The 25,465-nt window shown below is 41.6% G+C and overlaps 1 protein-coding gene and 1 non-coding gene across 6 annotated transcripts in view; both read left to right on the forward strand.

Moving 5' to 3' along the window:
* Window positions 1-25,465, forward strand: part of Prkn (parkin RBR E3 ubiquitin protein ligase) — a 1,269,303-nt gene that overhangs the window by 1,165,361 nt on the left and 78,477 nt on the right. The gene's annotated exons all lie outside the window — the stretch shown is intronic.
* Window positions 4,075-4,205, forward strand: LOC141416609 (small nucleolar RNA SNORA21). Its single transcript, XR_012441243.1, has one exon. It is a non-coding gene; the product is annotated as a small nucleolar RNA SNORA21 (small nucleolar RNA).

The raw sequence follows: 25,465 nt of genomic DNA on the forward strand, positions 1-25,465 counted from the left end.
ACCATTGAACAGAGAAGTGCAGGCATATTTATGAGGTGCTGACTTCGTACCCTTTGCACATACATCTAGCAAAGGGATTGCTGGGTCCTGTGGTGGTTCTGTTTAGCTTGGGGGGGAATCCTCTATACTGTTTTCCATAATGGCTGTGCAATTTACATTCCCACCAATTGTACATGAGTTCCATGCCCTTATCACATCCTTTTCTCCACACCCTTTCCAGTCCTTTTCAACTCTTATCTTTTTGGTAATAGCTATCCTAAAACAGGTGTGAGATAATATCTCATTATCAATTTGCATTTCCCTGGTGATTGGGGATGTTGAGCACATTTTCATATACCTGTTGGCCATTTCTGTGGAGAAATATCTATCCAGGTCATTTGCCCATTTTTAATAAGGTTATGTGTGTGTTCCTCATATGTTTTTAATACTTATCCATTATCATATATGTGATCTGCAAATATCTTCTCCCAATCCATAGGTTGCCTTTTCATTTTACTAATTGCTTCTTTTTTGTGTGCAGAAGTTTTTAGTTTGATGTAGTCCCACTTGTTGCTTGAGCTTTTGATGTGATAGCCCTTGTGTTTTTCTTCCAGAGGTTTTACAATTCCAGGTCTTGTGTTTAGGACTTTAATCCATTTTGAGTTGTTATTTGTGTATAGTGTTAGCTAAGGATCTAATTTCATTCTTTTCCACGTGCATATTTACTTTCCCACAACATTTATTAAAGAGATTCTCCTTTTCCCATTGTGTCTTCTTGGTGCCCTCATTAAGAATTATTTGACCCTCCTTTCTTTGCAAAATTCAGACAGGATGATATATACCATTTACTGGGTCTCTTTGAACTTCAACACCTTCTGCAATTAAGACTTACTCTCTGCTGAAGGCATCCATTTCATTTCTAAGCAATTATAATTTTTCCAATGTTTTTCTTTATGTATAGCTAAAATCATCCTCCCTCCATTGTCCTGGAGTGTTTGAAAACTTATTGCTACTTTGAAGGACTTCTTCATGGCATCCACTAGTATCTGAGAACATTGCAACTCCACCAACTCTCACAAATGCCCTCAGCCCAACAGACATGTGTCCTTTCTTCTTAACATACTAAGAATATTAAATTAAGTTTTTCTAAACTTTCAATATGAAAGGGAACTTCTACTCTACAGACTTCAGTGTTTTTTAATATTCCCTAAAGCTTGAATTAAAATTAAACAGAATCCAGCTAAGGTGTTACCATCACGTAGTAAATGAAGACTGTCCACTCCTTTATTTTGTGCTCTAGCTTTCTATTAGTGTTACCTGAGAGTAACTTAACTTTTTAGTCACACTAGAAATTTTGTAGTTTTTGTCATTATACTTGCCACTACTAAGCCATGTATCTTACTGTTGGGATTTAAACAGTTCTATGAAGATTTGCTCTGCTAGTCTTGTGACATTTCCATATATGTATGTATTACAACCAGAATTAGTTTATCCTCTCTATTTTTCTCCTTCCTACCTTAGGCCCCTTCTTATGGTGATTTCAACAGGTTTAAAAATTCTATATTCATTCTTGTTTAGAAAGTATATCAACCACATTCACCTTCTTAACTTCTTCCTTGTACCTCCCTCTCTTGTATGTCACCTCTGCTTAGTGTGACCTGTTTTCATAATATTGCTTGTATTTGTGTTGGGTCTGTATTCCACATATGAAAGAAAATATGCGACCTTTGGCTTTCTGACCTTTCCCAGAAAAGCACAATTAATGTGTCTCTGTCACTTCTGACTGGCTTCTCCACATCCTTCAAGGTCATCTCAAGGTCATCTTCTGCAGAAGGCCTTCCCTCTTCCCCAGCTAAGCTCTGCATCACTCCATTTGCATCCCCCTAACAGTCCCAGCAATCTGCGTGTTTCTCAAGGCAGTGTGGCGTGGTGGTTGGGGCGCCTCCATTGGACTGCGTAAGGGGTGCTTGACCTTCTGATCACTGTGCTTTTCTATGCCTCAGCGCGTACAAGAACTCTGTAAACACATGATGAACCGAACTCATTAGACACTGATGTTTTATGTGCTCCACATGCATTGGAACTGCATCCAGACTATATGTGTCTGCATTAAATGACTCACAGTGCCAGGCACATAGTTGATCCTCAGTAAATTGATTGATGGATGAATAAATGACTGACAGTTAAGACTGAAGGGCATGGGTGGAAGAAGTCTGTTTCTAAATGCTGCTTTCCTAGTACCTTAAAAAGACAGCTATACGTCAGCACATATGGTTCCCTCAGCAGCGGGACACTGAGAGCAGTAATGAGAAAGGCTTCTTAGTCCAGAGGCAAAAAGGAGACGAGTGGTGAAACAGTGTCAGGCAAGCATAGGTTCTGAGGGGGCAGGACACTGGCAGGAGGTCGGCTTGTTATATGGCTGTACTTCAAATAGGAACTCCAGAACTTTGTCTCTCTCCACTAGATTTCATTCCTTTACCCTAAAATGATGTTTCATTATGGTGTGAGAAACAAAACAAAAAATCCAGATTATCTAATTTTCCTGAGTGCCATAGAAAGGAAGACTCTTACACACTGTCCAAGATCCATGGTCTTGCCAAGAAGACCCAGAGATGTTTCTCCTTTTTGGTTGTACTTCATAGCTTTAAAATAAATCTATCAATCACTTGTTCAAAAGTCTGTCCCTTGGTGGAGGGGTGAATTCAAGTATGATATATTTGATATATTGTAAGAACCTTTGTAAATGTCACAGGATACCCCTATCCAGCACAGCAATAAAAAAAAAAAAAGCCTGTTCTTGGGCATTATTGTGTAGGTGTGTCTCTGTATATGTGTATTTTCTGTAATAATATGACTACATATTTCTTTAAGTTGGGCTCTCATCTTATTTTGAGAATTCTCTTCACCAGAAAGAATGGCAAATCTCAGAGAGGTACAGGCTTATCTTTTGATATGAAACTGTACCCTCAAACCGTACTATCAGCAATGCCTGAGTTAGTTGTGTAAGCAGAATTTTTCAAGTTTCTGTCAAAACAGATCAGAATGGATGTAAGTGCAAAAAGCAGGAACTAGTATGCTGAAACAAAGAACATGAAACTATTTTCTAGACTCCTGTATAACAAAAGGCACAAACTAATGGGCTGTGTTTTCAGGGATTTTTTTTAACCTATCAGAGAGATGAGATGGAAAAGAACCTAAATGAACAAAATTACTAAAAGTATCAAGCACTTTCCAGAGGAGAGTATGTTATCAGAATTGACTAGATCATTCAATAGGTCAACAGAAGACTGAACTACAGAGGGAAGTAGAAGTGATCTTGAAGAGGGGTCACTGTGAAGGAGTCAATCAGAAACTCATAGGGAACTAATGAGAAGCAGGTTATTAATATAGCTATGGTTATTAATATGCTTTTACATGCAATTTGCAGATCTTAGGGGGGGTACACGAAAGAACATATATGCGTGCACTTGAGCGCACACACACGGGTAACTGTGTGGTGATAGATGTATTGATTATTTTGATTTTGGTAATCATTATATAATGTATCAAATATCATATCATCACAGTGAATATATATGATTTTTATTTGTCAATAATACTTCTTTAAAACTGTAAAAAAGAAAAAAGAAAAAGAAACACAAGCTAGGAAAGATAATGAAAGGTAACACAGGGCTGGCAGAGTAGCTCAAGTGTAGAGCATCTGCCTAGCAAGTGTGTGAGGCCTTGAGTTCAAACCCCAGTGCTGCCAAAAAGAAAAAATGACACAGAGATTGTGGAACAAATTCTAACATACGTGTAATTGGAATCCAAAAAGGAAAAGCAAGAGAATGGAGGAGAAGCACTATTTGAAGAACTAATTGTGAAAATTTCTCCAAAATGGATGAAAAACATCAAACCATCCAACCTTAGACCCAACAAGCACAGTGAATCCCAAGGAGGAACAAAATAAATAAAACCATGCATAAACAAATCGTAGACAGAAATGATGAAAACCGAAGATAAGAAAATAACCTTAAGTGCTGCAGTGGGGACATATAGGAAGGAACAATGAGAAGACTGAGGACCAACTTCCTCATCAAAACTAATAATGGCCGCCATCCTTTAAAAGCATTCAGTGAGCCTTTTGCTAATGACTCATTGAGTCACCAAGAAGGGGCAAAGTAAAAACACCACTTTTGAGTGACAGCATGCTGTGTTCTTTTGCTTCAATCAGTGGTGTGACAATGTGTCAAAGAAAAAAATAAAATAATGGAGGCCAGAAAACAAGGGAAAGATATCTTTAAAGTACTGAAAGAAAAAAATTGCCATACCAAAATTCCATATATAGGTCAAGGGCAGTGGCTCTCACCCGTCATCTGAGCTACTCAAGAGGTACAGATCAGGGGGAAGATCAAAGTTCAAGACCAGCCCAGGGAGAAAATGAGCAAGACCCTATCATCTCAACCAATGGCTGGTGTCTTAGCACACACCATCATCCCAATCAAGTGGGAAGCAACATAGGAGGAGCGCAGTCCAGGCTGGCTTGCACAACAATGCAAGACCCTGCTCCAAAAATAACTAAAACAGCAAAAAGGAGCAGGGGCATGGCTCATAAGAGTATTCATACTTGAGGCATGGTGGAGCACTTGCTTAGCAAGCACATATGTGTGTGTGTGTGTGTGTGTGTGTGTATAAAATCAAATCCTATATGTAGTTTTAAAATCCTCAAAATATAGGCCAACAATAATAACACAACAACAAAAATTTTCAGACATACAGAGAAAAGGTGGTATAATCCATCTCTATCAGACTTGCATTATTAAGAAATGCTAAAAGAAATTCTTCAGGCTGAAAGGAAATCAAACGAAGTCCAGACCTGTAGAAGGAATTGGGAACATCAGCGTTTATACAAATGTAGACCAGCTGCAATATGATTTTTAAAAATCAAATCCTAATGTTGAAAAGTCTTCATTATCCAGAGAAGCAAGCCAGATGCATGTCAGCATTCCGGATGTGCTCTGGCAGGAAGTACAACCAACGTGGGGGACTTATGTTTACTGCCTGATAGTTTTGTATGACATTTAGATCATTTGTTTTGCTTTGAATTTATGGAAGATTTTTGGGGCCTAGGTGTCAGAATTTGAGAGCGGGCTGACTGTGGATCCATTGAAAAGATTATTTCACTGTCTGGTGCCTCATGTTTCCATTTGTCTGCTAATAAAAAACTTTCCAGTGAATCACAAGTATTTGATTAATACCTGATGACATACTGATGATTGGAGAAATGTCACAGAATTTCATGATATTTAGGGAGCTGAAAACCATTATATAGTCAAGAGAGTGTGGTTTGGGAGCCTGTTTTGACTTCTTAAGTCTGTCTGGTTTCTGTGTGAGGAAAATAGAAGCATGAAGGATTTGGGGAACCTGGGAGAATTCACATTGTGAATTAGGCAATGGGGCATGTTTATCATTAGTTAACAGTTTCTTGGGGGGTAGGGGGTAGAAATGACCCAAACATTTTATGCACATATGAATAAATGAAAAAAAAATAAAGGTATCTCCCAACTGGAACAAACATTAGGTATACTGATGCTCAAGAAATATGAAAATAAGGCATGGAAGGTAGAATAGCAGCATGCAAATGTGAATGCTCAAGTAATTCCATTTTCTCAAAACAACTAGTACTTATAACTGAGCCCCCAGTGTCACTCAGTTAGAGCTTATCCAGCATGGAACTTGAGCTTGGGTATAATTTTGTCTTTACACTGTGTCACCTGTGGAGCCCTGCCATCTCCTTGCTGGACACGTTAGGGATCTGAAATTGTACACTCATGATAACTGGTCTGAATAAGGAAAAACTAGCTTCATAAATCCAATTTCCCCCTCTCCCTGTCCTATACTACATACAAAGTACGCTAATTAAAAAAAAAAAAAAAGTACATAGCTAGGCACTGGTGGCTCAGGCCTATAATCCTTGCTACTTGGGAGGCTGAGATTGAAGGGTTGTGATTTGAGACCAGCTGGGGCAAAAAGTTTGTGAGACCTCATCTCAAACAATAAGTCGGTACAGTAGTACATGCCTGTCTTCCCAGCTAAATGGGAGATGTACATAAACATCTTCCTCTCTAGTGCCTCTGGAATATTATAATCTATTAACAAAGGACTTCTAATACTCTGTATGCCCATCAGCCCAGCATGGTTCCTTGTTTAGAATAAGTGCTCTACCAAACAAACAAACTGAGCAAAGGAATACTAAAGAAACTGGAATTATTATTGGCATCAGGCCACAGTTTTTCTGTACAAAAGCTGTTAAGCCAGTTTTGAACTAAGACACTGATTATTTCAAGTATGCCAACTTTGGGGATATAAAACATTTTCGATGTGGTTTTTGTTTCTTCTGTTCTCTAGAGAATCAGTCATATTTGTTAGCTAGAGAATGTTTAAGCAGCAATTTTCAACTAATTTGGCTTATTTTTCAGCAAGTCAACCTCTGCTAATGATATATTACATTTTTTATTCTTTTTTTATAGAATTACCCTGGGGAGACATTCAAAGTAAACCTTTTAATAAGGGTTAGCTATACTGCTGATAGAATATCATGGTGTCATTTCTCTTTAGAGGGTATTTTTCCAGAAAGACACATTTTAATGATTGGTCAAACATACCAAACACCTTCTCTTTGCTTTGGGCCATACAACTAATTTAGATAATCATTAGCTTCTAGGTAATGCAGGAGAGCATTGCTGTGATATTAGCTGAATACCACCAGATCAGGTCCTAAAATGCATCCCCCTTTGTTATTTCAACAGGAAAACACCTGAGATGGTTAGAAATGTAGCTCTTCTCCAGACATTGTGATTAGAGTTGTTAAATACAAATGATTTTAGTTTTGATCTGATGGGTGAGACTTTGATGCACCTACTAGGAGATGGTCTGTAGGTGCAAATGTTGTACAAAGAAAAAAAGAACAAGAGAAGTCGTAGTTAGTCAGGTCCTTTCCACCGTGGTACCTCTTGTCGCAGCTTGCCACTTTGTACTGCTGAATCCTCCCATTAGCTTCTGGGATCTCTTCTCATTTGTCTTTCCAGCTACCTTCTGATCACATGTATCATAGACTACATGACAAGCTCATTTCCTGCCTGTTCTTTAACTCTTGATATTTTCAAGGGGACATCCTCGGTCCTTTACTCTTCTCCAACAAAGTTCCTCCTCAGGTTATATCATTTATTTTGGTGGTTATGACTCCTGCACAGTTGATGGACCCCAAGTCTGTCTCTCCAAGTAGACTGCTCTCAAATCGTGTTCTAATTTGTGTTGCCTACTGGGTATCTCCACTGGAATTCTCATTAGCACTTCAAATGCAAAATAACAATATTTGAATTCATTTTTCTACCTTTGTCATCCACATGCAAACCTACACTATTGCCTCTTCTCTTAGTTCTCTTAGTGAGCAGCATTTGTGGTCATCCATGGATATAGTCCACTTTCTTATCCCAAATAGCTGACAGCAGCAAATGATTTTCACATTCATTCCTCTCCCCTTGTAACACAGGGACTCCCTATATGTTGTCTCAACTTCTGTAACAACCTACTCTCTTCCTGACTCCAGTGTTTCCCACAGTGACCCCATCTTTTATACCAATACCATACAAATATGATCATAACTCACCCAGAATATTCCATACAGGCTAAAAATCTAAGCACTTTAACATAGTCTACTTTGTTTTCTGGATCCTCTTATCCCTCTGACCTCATTCAATTTCTCCCCTCCTTCTACCATTCCTCCCCTGACCACCAACACCTTGTAGTTAAACCACGTGGAACTATTTCCAGTTCTGGAACTCACAGGGTTTCCTTGGACTTCCAGACCTCTGCATATACTGCACCTTGTCTGAGCCACTGATTCTTCTTCACTGAGAACTACTAAATTGAACTTCACTTCTGTTTCCTAGAAACCTGGTTCAGGTGAAGTGTCTATTGAGTTAATAGGCACTAATTACTTATGTTAAAAATGCCTCCTGATAGGAATTTACAGGCAGGACTGTAAATGAACTATAAATACCTAGGGGAAAAAAGTCCTATCTGTGGACTTTCCTAGAAGTTATGCCCACACAGGTGAAAGTTAGATCTCTTGCTTCAAACAATGGCCACGGATCTACCAGCACATGGGGGACCTGGTGCTTCTACCCAGCATGGCTCTCTCACTCAAGGGCATGATCTAACCCTAGACCTGAGTGGCCACTGGTGTTCTAAGAAATGTTCTCTGATCCTCCCTGCAGAGTGCTGTGTATCCTTCTAGTGAATCCATTGCCAATAAATATCTAGTTTGTAAATATATAGTTGGGCCTGAGACTAGCCAGAGGCAGCACTCTTTATTCCCAAACAATGACTAACTCACTCTTGAAGTTCTAGGTCAAAGACACTGTGCTCTGCAAATGTCCAACCACATCAGACCCTTAGGTAATTTTTTCATCATAATCATTGCGACGTCATAAAATAGCAGATTACAATTCTGTTACAAACTTTGGTTGTGTACCTCTAAATCTGTCCTCCCGTCTAAGCAGAGACCTTCTTGATGGTTGGATCAGTTATTATCCTTATTGGTTTCTGCTATTCCTGCATCATTGCCGCTACCCCCTGGGAGCACATGACAAAAGTTGAATAATTGGATGGATGGATGCTTGAATCAAAGGAAAGAGAGACGTGTGATTTGGCAAGTAATTATATCCTTTACAAAAAGTCAGCAGCCATTATCCTATCTAAACAGGGTAATATGAGTAGCTCCATGAACCCACTTTCCATGCGGTCACTTCTGCTGACCCTTTTTCTGGGCCTGAAGACTCCCACTATTGAGTAAGTTGCTGAAAGCCCTGGAATTATGAAGGAGACAAAGGCAAAACAACCGAAATATTATAATGGTCATAAGATATACCAGTTAGATAGTCTCTTAGACCCTGAGACATCTCCGTGTAAGTGGAAAACTCTAAATAGAGGTGAAAAAATCAGGAAGAAAACCCTACCTTGTGAGAGCGCTCCAGGGCAGACAGCAGGTGGGTCTCTGAGAAGGTGGGGCTCATGGAAAGCCCTAAGACCCTGCAGGGTGGAAGTTCTCAGCATTCCTTTAAACAGACCAAGGGATTCAGGAAATTCCTTCCTTCTCACAACTTTACTTAGATCCAGCTCTCTCCACTCCAGTCACATGTAGGTATGAATCCCCAACAAGTGCGCAGCCTGGACTTCCTCAAAAGTAGACCACAACCCACTGGATCATTTAATGTGCACTGGATTCTGGAGTTGATATTCACCTCAAGTATGTTCTAAGAATGTGCTCATTATGAAGAAAGATGTAATAGGTACTTAGAAACTGCTTTTGCTGAAAAGCATTGATTGATTCCTTACTTTGACCCATGATTTAACTAAAAGCAGAAAAAAAGATTGGCATCGCTACGTCCATTTTGTATCCGTCTCCTTTACTCTGAGACTCTTTCCTACTATCATCTTGGATTCCAGGAAAGGCAGGACTGATTGATAACATCTCTGTGACAAGGGACTAAAACTACCCCCAAGAAAATAAAGAGCAGAGCCTCACAAGACAGACCACTCCCAAATGAGGACAATTGCCTATAATAATGAGGCTGTACCCTAGCACAGGTGTACTCATCTCATGGAAACCAGATTGCTCCCCTCAAGTGATGACAGTGATAATAACTTCCCTGGCACCCCTCACAGAACCAGAACTAAGATAATGGTCAATTGGGTCATACTTGGCCTAGGACTGTTTAATTGTGCATCTCTCACCCCCTCCCCCAATTCTTCCTCGATTTAAACATAAAGCTCTCATCAGTACCCTGAGCTGAAATGCTTGCTTTATTATGTAGCATGGGTAAATCTCCTTTCTCTGCCCCTTTGCTAGTCTCCTCTTTATTTGGAGTATTGAGATGAGCGTCAGACCTGATGTGTTGGAATCTCTGGAGTTGAGTCTCTGGCCAAGAACTCCAGTTAGAGTGAAAATGCAGCATTTCCTAGAGATTGCAGCCTGGCAAAAGAGAACCCCACAAGTGTGTGTACTGTCAAGTGTAATCTGGTTTCCAGTGTCATTAGCCTGGGGACAAATCTTATCTGGTGATCTCTTAGGGTTGAAGCAGTCCCCAGATGGCAAGGGACAATCCTAGGGAGAAGATGTGCACGCCAGCTCTAGAAAGCTCAGCCCTGTCTTAAAGTCACTCCTGGTGGTTATTGTTTTCATTCTTGTTCTCCCTCCAGATAAGATGGAGACTTGAGAACATCCAAACAATGATATTCACTGTAGCTTTATAAAAACAAAGACACAAAAATGGCATCTGAGTGATTGTAAGATTTAGACCAAGGTAATAGTAAGGCAAAAGTACCATGTGCCTCTCACTTTGCCCAACATTTACAAATTTCTGGAAATTGAGTATTTCTTCTTCAATAGGCTTGTCTGACCACAGTCTAAAGCCAGGCAGACAGACCAGGATTCAGCAGATGTGGAGACGCATCACAGATTGCACAAAGCTGGTCCAAGCAGCGCCCACATTCTGCAGAAGAAAACAGTCGTGCACTTTAAGCACAACCTTTGTGCTTACTGGTTGAAATGTTTTTGTGCATTGGAAATGCTCCTTTGCTATTAAATCAAGGGCAATCAGACTTCATTTAAATATAGGAAAGAAATAATTGGTGTTTTCACATTACAGAGCATTTGGTCTAAACACGGGCTCTGCGGTAAACAGCGTGCAGACATTTTAGGAGACAAGCAGCAGTGGGAGGTAGACAGACTGCTGCCTCCATCACAGTGGGGGTCACGGGCTGCCACAACAGCTTCCAAGTTTGCATAAACTGCACTGATGGCCTGGTGCACCAGGCGCACCGTGAAAGCACTCTGTAATCCCTTCTACTTAATAATTAAAATTTCAATCATTCTCTCCAATAATGATCATGATTAAAGAATGACAACACGTTTCTAAAATCTGTAAGTGGCCCAAGAGACACCGACCTTCTTTAAAGAACAAGGCAGCTGCACTGAGGTGTATGTTCTCAGATTCTATCCCCAAAAGTTTCTGTAAGGGGGCTGCCCTTTCTAGCAGAGGAAATCTGATTGTATGCAAAGCTAGCTTTCTCTTTTTAGTCTTATAAGTGTTCCTGTAACACACAGTGATTTTCCATCTCTCTCTCTTTCCCTACAGAGTTTTGAGCATCCCAAGAATTCAGAAGGTGGTATTTTCCATGTGAGAGTTCAAACTCTATCATATAACAGCCCACAACCTTGGAAATACCAAACCACAATTCTTGGAGGTCTCTTGCTTATTAACATTCCCTTTCCAAGTAGCTACAAAGGCAGGACAAAAGAAGGCCACTTTTTAAACTATCTGTAGGTGGTGATCTACCAAATACTGGCCTTTTTACCTTGCGATTTTAAGTAACGTGCTAATGCACAGAGGAAGCTGGTGATTTCCAATCTCACTTTTTTTCAGAACCAATTTCTCCTCTAGAAACACATCTGTACCCAACAGCAGATTTTATATTCCTTCATTTTACTGTCTGTCCTTTTAAGTTTTCTGTAGCACATGGTCAGCCCTCAGATCACAGAGCATACATTGACTCACCTACCTATCCATCTAACCATTCAGCCATCATCTATTACTATTGTTCTAGATACTATATATGGATATAAATATGACTGTGGAATTATTTGTGTGCTACCCATGTTGTGTCATTTTGTCACTGTAGGGTAATTAGAAATGGTGACTCCTGTTGAATTACTAGCACTGTGCATTCATTTGGCATTTTTAGTAGAGATTATTTGTCCTTGGTGGGGATACATTAAGAACTGATGCTAATACATTAAGCAGAGGAGCCTGCAGTGGGGAAGTCCTGCTCATCTTCCTGCAAAGAGTCAGAAAAGTAATGTAATGGTTTATTATTGGCTCTGGTTTTGTCCTCAAGTCCCATTGGAGAACTCGGGTAAACCTGGCTGGACCAAGTCAAGGATCCTGAGTTCCTATGACCAAGTAGGTCACGATCTGGAAGAGACCCTTGCTTATGGAAGTCTCTTTGTGAATATTTGTTAAATGAACAAGTTGGATAGTTCAAGCCCAAGTCCTAGAACTCAGCATCCCCACAAGACCACCATGAAGAAAAGACTTGAGGAAACAAGGTTCGCCTTCATTGTTCAAACCCTCTGGGCCACTCCAGCCACCATGTCCTCTGGGTTTGTTGAGAGAAAAGAGTTTCCAAGCAATGAGCCAGATCCTTTCCTGAGGAATCCCCTGAACTCTCTGGTTACATAAAGAAGAAGAGTCATGCTCATGGACCACAAACCCTTCACTATTTGACCACTCAAACAAAGAAGGCCCATATCTGGGTCCTCAAACCCAAAGGGCAACCTTTCTTTGGGGGTTTTATAATTCCTCATCTTTGATCTCATTTATTTTGGGGCAGGATTAAAGCTACAGAAATAGAAGAATGGAGGAGTCTCTTACTTCCCCTAGAGGTCAACATTTTCTTTAGAAAAACATTTTTCTTTTATTTATTAACTTTGAAATGGAAGAAGCGATGAACTCACATTGCCAATCTAAAAATTTTTCAATGTTTGTTTTTCTGTAATATGTTGATAGGAGTTAAAGTGCATGTTTGTGTTTCTCTCACTCGCTCTCTCTCTCTCTCTCTCTCATGTGCCTGCGCTCATTCAGCTTCATGCTTGGAGAGCAGACACTCTACTGTCTGAGCCACACCTCCAATCCTATCTAGTTCTATCACCTAATATCTCTATAACTTCCATAAGACCAGGGACCTCATGTAATTTGATAGACCTCTATTCAAAAAGGAAACCCTCAGGATGGTTTCATTTGAAATTTTTCTATCACCAGGTGGCATGTAGCAGGCTGATAAATAGCAGGTCATTCTTTTAGCAAATATTCATTAACTGTCTACTACATGCTAGGCACCATGCTGGGTGGTTAGGACACAGTATTTCAAACTCAACCAAGCTGACAAAGTTCCTGGTCTCAAGAAGTCTATGTTCTAATAGAAGAGACAAAAAATAATTGATCTATATATCATACATGTCTAGAGGAACCAGAAGATGGTAAAGATGAGGAAGATGGAAAGCTGAGAGAAACTGAGGCAATCAGAGAGGAGGGGCAATGTTGTCTTAGACGGGCTAGATGTTCTCACTGGAGAGGTGACAGTTGAGCAGAGACCCCAGATAAAGTTATAGACCAGAATGAGTCCTTCAGAAATCCAAGTGAAATGCAGTCAACCTCCAGAAAGTAGAGCTAAGCTAACACGGAGCAAGGAAGCGAGGGAGGGAGACTACTGTGTATTAGTTAGGGTTCTTTATTTCGAGGAGCTGGCTCGTGACGGTGGCTCTGAATTCTGTAGGGCAGGTGGAAGCTTGGAAACAGAGCAGGAGCTGATTTAATAGTCTTGAGTCAGAATTTTTCTTCCTCTGGGATGCATCACTCTCCTTTTAAATGATTAGATAAGACCCACCAAGACTATTGAGGGAAATTTCCTTTACTTAAAGTCAGCCAATTGTATATCTCAACCTCATCTACAAAACCCCTTCGCAAACACATCCAGAGTGGTGCTTGGCCAAATAACTGCCATGTTGGTACACACAACTAACCAGCACACACTATTTGTCTACTCAGCACTATCTGAAACTGAGAAGAGTCAGACAAGTATTGAAAGGATTTCATAATGCACATACATGTGCACACACATACACACAGACAGCACGTGAGAACTTCTGTAGAAAAAATGTTTATGAGTAAGAAGTGATGGAGCCAACGATTCAATCCCAGTCTAACTCTAGAGCCCTCACTCTTAACCAGACCTCAGTACCTCTATTTCAAGGTTCAAGCCCTCATTGATCATTGATCTTAAGAGACTGAGTATTCAAAATTTTTAATCTTTCATTAAATGGATTAAGCGAATTGAGTAATTTTAGAATTCATGGCTGAATTACCAGGAAAAGACATGAAAGACATCAAAATTTAACTAGATACAATTTAATACATGTAAATTTTCTATGGTCTCATCTAAATTATAGCAGAATACATGATTTTATTGAGTCCTAAGATCTTGAATTGGAAATCAACTCACACCTTAGGGGAACAATATTACAAATTTCAGTCAAGTGACTTAGGTGGCGCTATTATAAAAATAGGCATAGTACAAAAGGGATACAGATGCAGTAGAAACTGTCCTTCAATTTTTGAAAATTGATATTTTCCTGGGCTAGTGATATATGGTACCAGTAATCTACAGTGTCCTGTGTTGCTGGGCTATGATGTTTATAGGGTAGATGTATTAAATACATTTTGACTTATGATATTTTCAACTTAATATGTGCCTGTTGGGAGATAGCCTCAATCGAGTTGAGGAGCATCTGTAACTAAAACTTGGCTCTAACGTCAAGGACTCCATGCTCATCTCCTATGAGTTATGGAGTGGTCACCATGGCAACTATAAATGAGGCTTAGACCCACATGGGTCACCACAGAGAACCTAGTCATTGCCCCAGCTAACATTGTCACTTATGTTGCAGCCTCAAGCAAGCTGAAAAAACAACCCCCAAAATTACCTGGGAGCATAACCTGTGGGATGTAGGTGTGTAGGGATGGTGTGATGATTTCCTGAGCCACTTTAACCCTTCGAAAGATTGAGCATTAAGTAAAGAAAGTCTTAAAAGAATGAAAACCAGAGAACTGATATTTTTATGTGAAGGGATTTCTGTATTTACATTGCTGAGTATTAGGAAATAGCTCAGCCTTGGGATTTAGTTTGAAACAAGTGAGTGATGACTTAGACTTTGGGATCTTAAATTAAACTCTACAAAGTTTGTAAAAAGTATCAAAACTTTTAAGAGAACTTAAGATTCACTCTATTTATTATTTTGACTCATTCATAAGTTGAACCCTCAAAAATCAATTTTTAGACCAGACATTGGAAGTACTTAGGAATATCTTAGATTTATAAAGTGGTTTAAACTATTTGAAGGTGGCACCAATTTTCTACACAATTAAGAAAATTATTTTAAAGAATTCAGGTGGAGCGACCAAGAGCTCTATCAGAACCAAACCTGTCCCCTTGTTTTCTGTGCTTCACTCAGGAACCACCTGGTGTCACTGTCCATAGCAGCCAGCCGACCTGAGCCTGACCAGGCCCACCATGCCCTCGACCTCAATATTTATCTGCATTTCACAGGACCCTTTAGCTGCCTCATTCTCTTGGAATTGTCTTGCTCATATTCCTGAGAGAGGCCACTGGCCATTTAAGCATGAGTTGTCCCTCAGCTTTAGAGCTGGGTTGGTCCACCCTGGGAACGGAGACTGTGGACAGCAAGTCCCCCAGCTAGGCCATGAGCAGGTGGGATCCTGAGGCCACATTACCTGTCAGAGACTATTGATAGAAGTGTAGTGACAAAGGTAAGGAAGATTCCTCTGTGCTGTCTGTGTGTTAATCAAGCTGCATCTAGAAGTTTGTATCCCATGCTTGGAACCAAAGGAGCTGACGGAGGTAATGTTCTCTGGAGGTCTTCTCATAAAAGTCATTGCAGAAACTGGAGCTGTTTGATCTGGCAGGGAGATAATGGAAAGATAGCGGGCTCTCTCCTTTTAATAGTCCATTTGCTGTGAGAGGAGTTGGCTTCGGGAGGGGCTCAGATAATTTTCTGCGGTTCCAAAACCCAAGCGAAGGAACAAACATGGAAATGGCACCTAGAAGTGAGTCTCATGTCCCTTTTCTCTCCACCCCCACTTCTCAGAGGATCAGTTCAATGCTGGCCCTCTACTGTACTCCTCTAATACCACTCACCTGCGTCTTTAACAAAAGATAAAAATAAAAAGCAAAAGGAGACTGACTATATTTGTTCATTTTTCTTCGCTATAACAAAATACCTGAAACTGGGTAATTTTAAAGAAAAGAGGTTTATTGAGCTGAAGGTTTTAGACGCTGAAAGTCCAAGATTGGGCCTCTGACATTGACCGTATGGACTGCATCATGGTAGATGACATCACAGTAAAAGTGCTTGTAAGAAGGGCAGATCACATGGTAAGACTGGCTCCAGAGAGACAGAAGGAGCCAGTCACACTCTTTTTGTAACAAACTATTCTCAAAGGAACTAACTCACTTTTTTTTTCTTTTATTATTCATATGTGCATACAAGGCTTGGGTCATTTCTCCTCCCTGCCCCCACCCCCTCCCTTACCACCCACTCCACCCCACCCTCTCCCCCACACCACCTCGATACCCAGCAGAAACTATTTTGCCCTTATTTCTAATTTTGTTGAAGAGAGAGTATAAGCAATAATAGGAAGGAACAAGGGTTTTTGCTGGTTGAGATAAGGATAGCTATACAGGAAGTTGACTCAAATTAATTTCCTGTGCATGTGTGTTACCTTCTAGGTTAATTCTTTTTGATCTCACCTTTTCTCTAGTTCCTGGTCCCCTTTTCCTATTGGCCTCAGTTGCTTTTAAGGTATCTGCTTTAGTTTCTCTGCGTTAAGGGCAACAAATGCTAGCTAGTTTTTTAGGTGTCTTACCTATCCTCATCTCTCCCTTGTGTGCTCTCGCTTTTATCTTGTGATCAAAGTTCAATCCCTTTGTTGTGTTTGCCCTTGATCTAGTGTCCACATATGAGGGAGAACATATGATTTTTGGTCTTTTGGGCCAGGCTAAACTGACGAATGGATTAAGAAAATGTGGTATCTATACACAATGGAATTTTATGCAGCCATGAAGAAGAACGAAATGTTATCATTTGCTGGTAAATGGATGGAATTGGAGAACATCATTCTAACTCACTTTTTGAGACCATCACCAACCCCTTCTCAGGGTAGCGCCCCAGTGACCTAATTACCCTGCTCTAGTCTCTACCTCTTACTGCCTCGACGTCCCACATCAAGGACCAAGCTTCTAATCCATGAAGCCCTGGGAGCTTCAAACCATAACCAAACCATACCACAACTTGTGTTTGTCCACAGGCACTGATATTCACTCCCATGATTCAAGTACCTTGAATTGTGGAGAGAGATGCGGTGTTTGCTGCTTATAACAGTGGAGTGATGTTTCTTTTAGAATAACTTAATTAAATTAGGAAAAAATGCTCTCTCTGTGGAGACAGCAACAAAAGGACCGGGCCTTAGAAACCCCAGTGCAGATTGTCCTGCATGATGTCTGAGAGGAATGAAAGACATGGTGTGGTCATCAGTGGTGGCTGGCAGGGAGGAAGCCTGACTTCCATAGCCTCCCATAGCCTCATGAGCATAAACCAGCGAGTGGCTCAGAGAGTGAGGGAGCCCAGAAGACATCTCTCCAGTGCTGGAGTGGGATCCTGAACACATCTGAAACAGAACTGGATGATGTCGAAGGTCCAGCATCTCCACAGCCGGCAATGATTGCAGTTCATGCAGGTAACCCCTGCTTCGGCCTCACACTGACCTTAGGAGAGACTCTGAAATGTGTAAAAGCTGTACAACTCCCAAACTGGAGACGTAAATTTTATTTGTCTCTATTTCTTCGGGGCTAAGAGAATGTGTGTCTGGAGTTGGGGAAGTGCAAAGCATGAAGCCAGATCTCCTGCACCTTGCCTCCTGAGGATCAAAGCTGTAAGGCAACTGCAGGGAAGATGAGTCCTAGGTCAGCAGGGAGGTGGAAGCCCTTGTCTTTGCTCTGTGACAACTGACAATGTCCAGTATGGTTAAAAGGAAGAACCAAAGGCGATCCATTCTCCCAAGCCTCTTTTTCCAATTCTCACTCTTTCTTCTATGCACTTGCTCATATAGGATAAAGTGCTAGCCCTCAATGCCTTTATAAAGCTGTAAAATGTCACCAGTCATAGAAATCCAGTTGGTGCCTCTCTGCTCTGCTTCAGCGAGAGGCTTCTCCCATCATCTCTGTAGGATAGACCGCTACTGATGACTGACGTCTTTAAGGTCTAGACCCCAGTTTTCAGCAACTCCAAGATAGTCTTTCTTGGTCAACTTCTCTGTCATGTGTACTTTCGGGACAGCTCACTCCATTTTTACTTTCACATAGATTTACATGGAATGTGAGCATGGAAAAAAGAAAGTCCTCATCAAGCACTGGAGACATTGCACATCTGAGCGTTTCCTGAGTAACCTTCTTTCAGTTTCACAATCTTTTGCTGGGGCTTGTGAAGACCAACAATGGCACAGATGAAGATGAAGGGAGAGTTCTTTCTTTTTCTCATCTGTTTGTAAACCTTGAAACCTAATTTGACTCTCTTTATTTGTCTTTCTCCCTGGTTACTTGTATCTTAAGTTGTTGCCATTGAAGGCACATGACCTAGTTTGACAGTTAGTTGGCTTAGAGAACATACTAAATCATGAGACAAAATCCAAATGTCAGATTTTAAACCTAGGGCAGTACTTTTTGATATTGGCAGAATTGACTGAGCACAGAAATTATAAATTGTGGTATAAATCAAGTAATTGTAGCAATAATACATAGAGCTTCTTTTCTGTCAGGTTGGTCCAGATCAATAACCACAAACCATTTATCCAAGATAATGTTCTTACCTAAGCCCTGATGGTCTCATTCATAATGCCATAGAAAGCTGTCAACCCCAGGGTGACAACCATCTTCTCTGTATTGACCCCTTGTCACTTTATTTTGAGCTCACAACCACCTTCATAGCATGACCTTGGGGTGAAAACACTGGGTGCAGGAGCCCCCAAGTCACTTTCTACCTTGAATGCTTTTATTTTCAAATAGTAATGCCACTCCTTTGGCCAGTTAACTTGCATTCCAGCCTGTATGGGCTGCCCAGTAAACCAATGGGCAGGTAGAGGACCAGATAATGACCTTGGGGTTTATCACTTCCTGAGTTTCCAGGGAATGCCTGTGCAGCCAGACATCTCACCCTTCCCACACCCCAGTCAGGAGAAGCAGATTAAACATTCTGACACCTAAATGTGTAGCAAAGGTACAAAGACTTGAATGAAAAGAACATGAATTTCAGGACAGAGGTGGCCTCCAGAGAGGTAGAGAGGGAAGAAAGAGGAAGGACAGGAAGAAAAGAAAGAAAAAACAGGAATAGGAGACCAAAAATACCTTTAACTATAATTTTTACCTTTTAATTTTTACAAATCTGAAGCAAAATTGACTCCTAAGTCAACATGTATTGCATCTGAGAGGTGGTTACAAGAGTGCTTCGTGGCAGGGCACTGGTGACTCACGCCTGTAATCCTAGCTACTTGGGAGGCTGAGGTCAGGAGGATCCCAGTGCTAAGAGAACAGTTTGCAAGACCCCAGCTCCAAAATAACCAAGGCAAAATGGACTGGAGGTGTGGCTCAAGCAGTAGAGCACCAACTTTGCAAGCACGAAACCCTGAGCTCAAACCCCAGGTCTATCAAAAAAAGAGAGAGAGAGAGAGAGAGAGAGAGAATGCTTAGTACATCAGTCTATATTTTTTGAATATTGGAAATATTTCATCACATTCATATATATATATACATATATACACATGTCTGCTTTTTCTGAAAGACATGAAAGGAAAGAAAGAGGGGATGACAAGAATATGGGAGACTTCTCTCAAAATTGTTTTCCTTATGGGGGCCTTGTTTAAACTTGAGCCAATGCAGAGAAGTTAATCATAACTAAAAGAAAATGTAAATCTTTTCAGTTCTGAAAAGGTTTGGGGGATTATGATGCTAGGGGTTAGAAGTGAATTTTAGGTTTTAGCCACAGGAAACCCTAGATTAAGCATGTCAGAGAGAATTGAAGAATTTAGACACCCAGGGGAAAGCTGGTCAATGAACAGCAGTCCCTTCTCTGAGTGAAAAAGCAGCTTTCGGTTAACTTCACAGAGGGACTGAACTGTCCTAATAGCAGGTAGGACGTTGCTATAGTAACAGCTCAGTGTGAGGTGAGGAGGAAAATGGGATTAAAAAAGGGTACTTTTCTTCTGTTGGCCTCTTTCCTTAAAGATCATTAAGAAGTCACCTACCCTGCACTAGAAGAAAAGAAATCCTAGCTAGCCTAAGAGGAGAAAAGCCCCCCTTTTGCACCTGAGAGGGACAGCAAGTAGCAGCTCCAGTGTCATGGGGTACAGAGTGGTTTTTAAATGAATTTAGGACTATTTCACTAGGGTGGGTGGTCTTGTCCTTCTGCTTGCATGTGTGGCAGGAAACTTGATTGATAGATGAAATTAAACGGGAATTTAAAGGAACTTAAAGAGCTGTCTGCTCTGCAGTTGCCGCCTCCCACATGTACCTCCCTCGCTCTGGCTCCTTATTCCCAGTGTGGGAGGATGGATAGAAATTAGGTAAGGATAAATTGTTTCATTTGGGAAGAGTTTTAATTTGATATAAATGAGAGACCTAATAAATCACAGATAGAAAAGAGACTCCATTTGGTTTAAATGTTAAAGTATAGGGCAGGTTAACAAGGTTAAAAAAGGATTGCTCTAAGAACAGGTATGAATTCCTTCCACGACACCCAGATGCCACCAACATCCTATTCCCTTGATGCTTCTAAACAAAGTTGGATCTGACTCAGGCTCCAGGACAACAGAAACTGCATTTGGGGGCCTGGCTAAGGCCCAGGCTTGGCCCCTCTGAGTCGCTGTGACTCTGCTGGTGACTTCCAGCTCCTCCAAGTCTCACCTGGACACCGAGACCTCACTGAAGGGACACAGCCCTAGTGCCTCCTTCTCAGAGCCAGGCAGCCTCCAGCCTCATTTCACCTTCTACAGCCTCTGGCATCCTGGGAGGCACAGTTGGGCCAGAGCCTCCATCTCCCAAGCTTTCTCTCTGTTGCCATCATTGCCTGCCCCTCCGCTATGGACTGAGGACAGCCCCTCCCACCACATCTCCCCACAGAGGGTCCAAGCACTCAGGGCCTGGAACCCAACCTGAGGCACAGGAAACCCCCAAATCCCCATGGGAAAGGCTGCTATCTGTTGGTGGCCAGAGCAGAAGAGCAGGTTCAGCTTATGACTCAGCTGCAACGTCTCCCCAAGCATCCAGGAGGCTCTTTGCACTACCAGGGTCAGCGGGGATGGGGTGGTCTCAGGGATCCCTGGTCTTGAGGATGGACTGCCATTCAGTTCTGCCACAGTGCAGGTGGCCAGCTCCTGGTCTCAGATGGTTACTAAGATGGTAGCCAGTGAACTCTTAGATGCCTTAAAGTTCAGGAAAAGGATCACGGGAGTCCTCCTTTGAACTTGGAGAAAGAGCACCCTTTCCATATTCCCACTCAGAAGTGTTCATCTGTAGGGAAGGTGCACAATGATCAATGCCCTGCCTTTCCAATCTGCCCTGCTTGATCTGGTATCCTGAATGCAGCTGAGCCCTAGTGAGTCCCTAGCTCCTTAGAGGTGCCTTTTGCCCAAACCTACTCTTGCTCTGACCCCTGCTCCCCACAGACAGGCTACACTCAGTGAATTAACCTCTTAGGAGGACCTCAGCCTTTCAGAACCCTACCATGTCAATTAATACTTGTTGGTCAAATGCCTGTTGCATACATTCTGCTAACCCAGGGCTGTAGGGACTTCTGGGAGCATGGAGAGAACCACAGCACTAGTTTAGCCAATATGGAAAAACAATGCATGAACATGGGATGTTGTCAGTAAGTCCACTAGACCTAATGAACTTGAAGGTTTAGTACGGGCACACATGTTCCCAGAGGAAGGTGGTTTACTTGCTTTGGCTAAGCCTACTACAGACTATGTTCTTAATTGGAGAATGTGCCTTTGTGGCAGACAATCTTTACCATTTCTTAAATGGTTGAGATGAGTCAACACAAGTTGACAGCCTCTTCCAGAAATGGGTACTTTCTCAGGAAGCTAGGGAGAGCCATCCTACAAACCTGACCCTGGGGCAGGACTTGGAGGAGCCCTGCCTGCTGACCTGCGTTGGCTTGGTCCCAGTGTGTGACCCACGTGCTCACCAACCCCACCAGCCTCCACACTCCCCATCTTTGTGTGCCTAAGGCCCCGCGTGCCGCCTCAGACTCCATGTACATGGACTTGGACTCCATGTACATTAGACGTTAACGGACTGCTGCTGGTGTCAAATCTGTACCTTGGTCATGTAAGGTTACAGGACCCTTACCAACCACCATGGGACGTATGGATACGGTTAGGACCTGTCATGCAGAGCACTTGGCTGTCTCCTCTCTTCCTATTGACCCTGGCTGTGTCCTCTTAGATGGGGTAATATTATCATTATAGCATATTTGTTTTTACCAGAGGTAAAACTCATTAAACTAATGATTACAGAGGAAATTATTTTTGGTTCTGACAATTTTTTAAAACTAGTCATACATGTAAATATCAATGTTTTCCCATCATACCACTCTCTGAATTGTCTACTTATGAGGAATAATCTATGTGCTGTGATTTGTAAAAGTCCTGGCAGGTTTCCTTCATTAGGACATGACAAAGTGTGTAAGATAATGAACTTGATTTTCAAGTATGCATTTAATGAGGTCCTTTCCCCCTACTGTGCTTCTCAGTACCATGAAACTCTGTGACTAATTTATTTGATGTATGGTGGGCTTCTCCCACCCCTCCCGTGGTCAGTCACATTAGCACAGTAAAACCTTGGGTTCCCTGATTCTAATCTCTACTCATTCTCTTAACCTTGAACAGATCTTAACTGTGAACATATCAACCCCTCTGAGGCTCAATTTCCCCATCTCTACACTGGAGAGAATAATAACTTCCCCAATTGCCAGGCTAGCCACTGGCTACCTCCCTGAGAGGTGGTTTCTGTAAAGTGATCACAGAGAATTATACAAATATTATGTTTAGTTATTATTATTTCCAAAATTCACCTCCCTTCCAACCTCATAGATATTCTCCATTATTTGTTCTTCTCTGAGATGACTATGTGGGCAGCTTCCTCAAAAAGCAGAAATGAAAGTTTGCATGTAAGTGGGGCCCCTGACCAACCCCAAATCACAAATCACAGACCAGGTCTACCTGGGAATCCAGGCAGCTGGATCAAAGCAGGCAAACGCCACCCCTGCTCTAGTGCAAGTAGTGCTAACCTATTCCTTTACATAGACAGGAAACAATTTTCCTACCCACCCCCCAGCAGTAGGAACCCTCGAGCTTGGCATCCTGTTCAATGTCTTTTTGATCTCTTCTGCTAGAGCTGAAGTGGCCATGTGAGTCACTCACAATGTTAAGCCTAGGATTTTTAAATCATATTGAAGAGTGGCTTTGAATAAAGGTCATCTGTGATTATCACGATAGTAAACCTTTTTGTTGGATACTAAGTAATAGTGTCTTAAATCTAATCTCCAAGAATAAAGACTTTGCTCTCATTTCATGGTGTATTTTTTACACTAATCATTTCATGTTTTTATTAATCATAGAAGATAGAAAGGCCCTTCAATGAATCCATAACTGAATTTTGAAGTGAAGAAATAATTCTCCTCCAATTTCAGAGAAATTGAAATTTACTTAAAGGTGATTAAAAATTCTTCTGACAGCCTTTGAGAAGGTCTCCCTTCTGAAGGCTGTAATTTTAAATAATTCAGAGCTCGCTTGGCACATGGATATTTATTAAAGTTGGGATGAAAATAAAACTGATATGTGTGGCTACATTATCTTACCAAACTTCATCTTACATTTCCTCTGTAGACTCTGCTGTAAAAATCAGAAATGTGTTGTCCTGGTCTCCCAGTTGGAGATTCTGCTGGAGCTGTCTGCTTTGTATATCACACCAGGCAGGAACAGCTCTTGTCCACTTCCCTAAGATATCAGTCCTCCATAGTGGCATCTTTCCCAGCTGTAAGACCCCCTTCCCAGAGAATCAGAAGCAATAGGCCAGGAAATGAGATGAGAGATAGAGAATGCTGTCTGAGCAACCTTCAGATGGGCAAGGGCAGCCCCTGAAACTGCTGGGGTTCACTGCAGCAGAACCTACCTTAGCAGGATCCACCTGGGCAACTGGGGAAGCACCGGAGTTCTCCAGACCCTGGACTCTTTCTGTCACTCAGATTTGGTCTTCTTTTTAAATGGGACCTGGGGTAGGGGGGACTCAGCCAATGATTCTCAGGGGAACCAAGACGCAGTCCCCTCTTCTCCTTGACAGGGTTCTGCCAACTCCTTTTACACAGTCTTCACTGTGCTGCCCCATCTGTTCCGTATTACAGGCTGGCCTTCTCTGGACTTTGTTTGACCACTCCCCAAAACCCCTGATACTGTTTACCTGGTTGAGATCCAGAATCCCTCTGAGATGCTTTTAGTTAAGCACATTTTGTTAGGAAAACCCTCTGTGTCTTTACAATAAGATTTTTTAAATCTGTCCCATCTTTCTCTTTGTCTTTCAGCTGACATTTTAGTACTAAATTTTCTAGGGATGGCCTCAGTTCAGTGTCTTATCACATTAACCTCTTATTTGTATTCTGCAAGGTGCTGGGCTGGTCTTTAATATTCTGGAAGACAAATAAAGAGCCCACGGAAAACCCAGAGCCATTCTGCTCTCAAACTTCGGTGCACAATGATGTGAGTGAGCTATCAAGAGCTTGGGATTGGAAGTATCTCTTGAGTTTTGAAAGGGCGATTTTGATCCAAGCAATCTCAGAATGCGTTTATGACAGAAATGAATTTTTAGTGCCTCCCCGCTTCCCTGTCTGTGAAGTAGAACAAGGATTTTCTCATTCATTTCCAATAAGTTCCAGACCTCTGGTGAGGACTCATTGTCTAAGGCCGCCTCTTTCCGGAAGGATTGTATTTATCTTGACATGGGCTTCCTCAGAGCAGCTCCATGTATCAGGCGTTCATGATACGGGCAGGATTATTCTTTGTGGTGGGGCTTTTCGCATTGAAGGATGTTTAGCAACATTTCTGGCCTCTATCCACCAGGTATCAGTGCCACCCCCTAGCTGTAACAATGAAAAATGTCTCCAGGTATTGTCAAGTGTGTGGGAGTGGGGGACAAAATTGCCCTTAGTTGAGAACTTCTAGTATCCTGGAAAGAACAAAAAGTCGGGACCAAAATGATGATGCTCAAATCCCAGCTGGACTTGGGTGACCTTGACCAAGTCTGTCAGAGTTCTTGATACTCAATGAGGTCACTGTGATAATTAAACTAAATGATATGGTAGGTTTCAGTCAAGACTCCTATCACCTATTTTCTTAATTAATGGTAAGAATTGTGCTAAGATGTGTGGTAAATGAAAATCTAGCTTTCTTATTTACCAGAGGTATACTTTTGGCGATTTTGCACTTTATCATCAGAAAGGGAAGAGTTTTAACTTCAGGTGGTGTCTCTTATGTGCCCTCCCCCTCCTCCCCCGCAAAGCTACTCCCATGCAGCTAATGGCACCCAAATAAATAATTGTAGCTGGAGTTGCCTTCAGGTTGTAAACCTAGCTCTGGGTGATTGCACACTTTCATTTAAGTCCTCTTTGATTCGACTTATTTGCATTTCTATGCCTCCCACAGCTGACACTTGTTTTTCAATGTTGTGTTTCCCAAGCTCTTTTCTGATTGCCCTGCGCCCA

The sequence above is a fragment of the Castor canadensis genome, chromosome 1 (genome assembly GCF_047511655.1).
Source record: "Castor canadensis chromosome 1, mCasCan1.hap1v2, whole genome shotgun sequence".
NCBI lineage: Eukaryota > Metazoa > Chordata > Mammalia > Rodentia > Castoridae > Castor > Castor canadensis.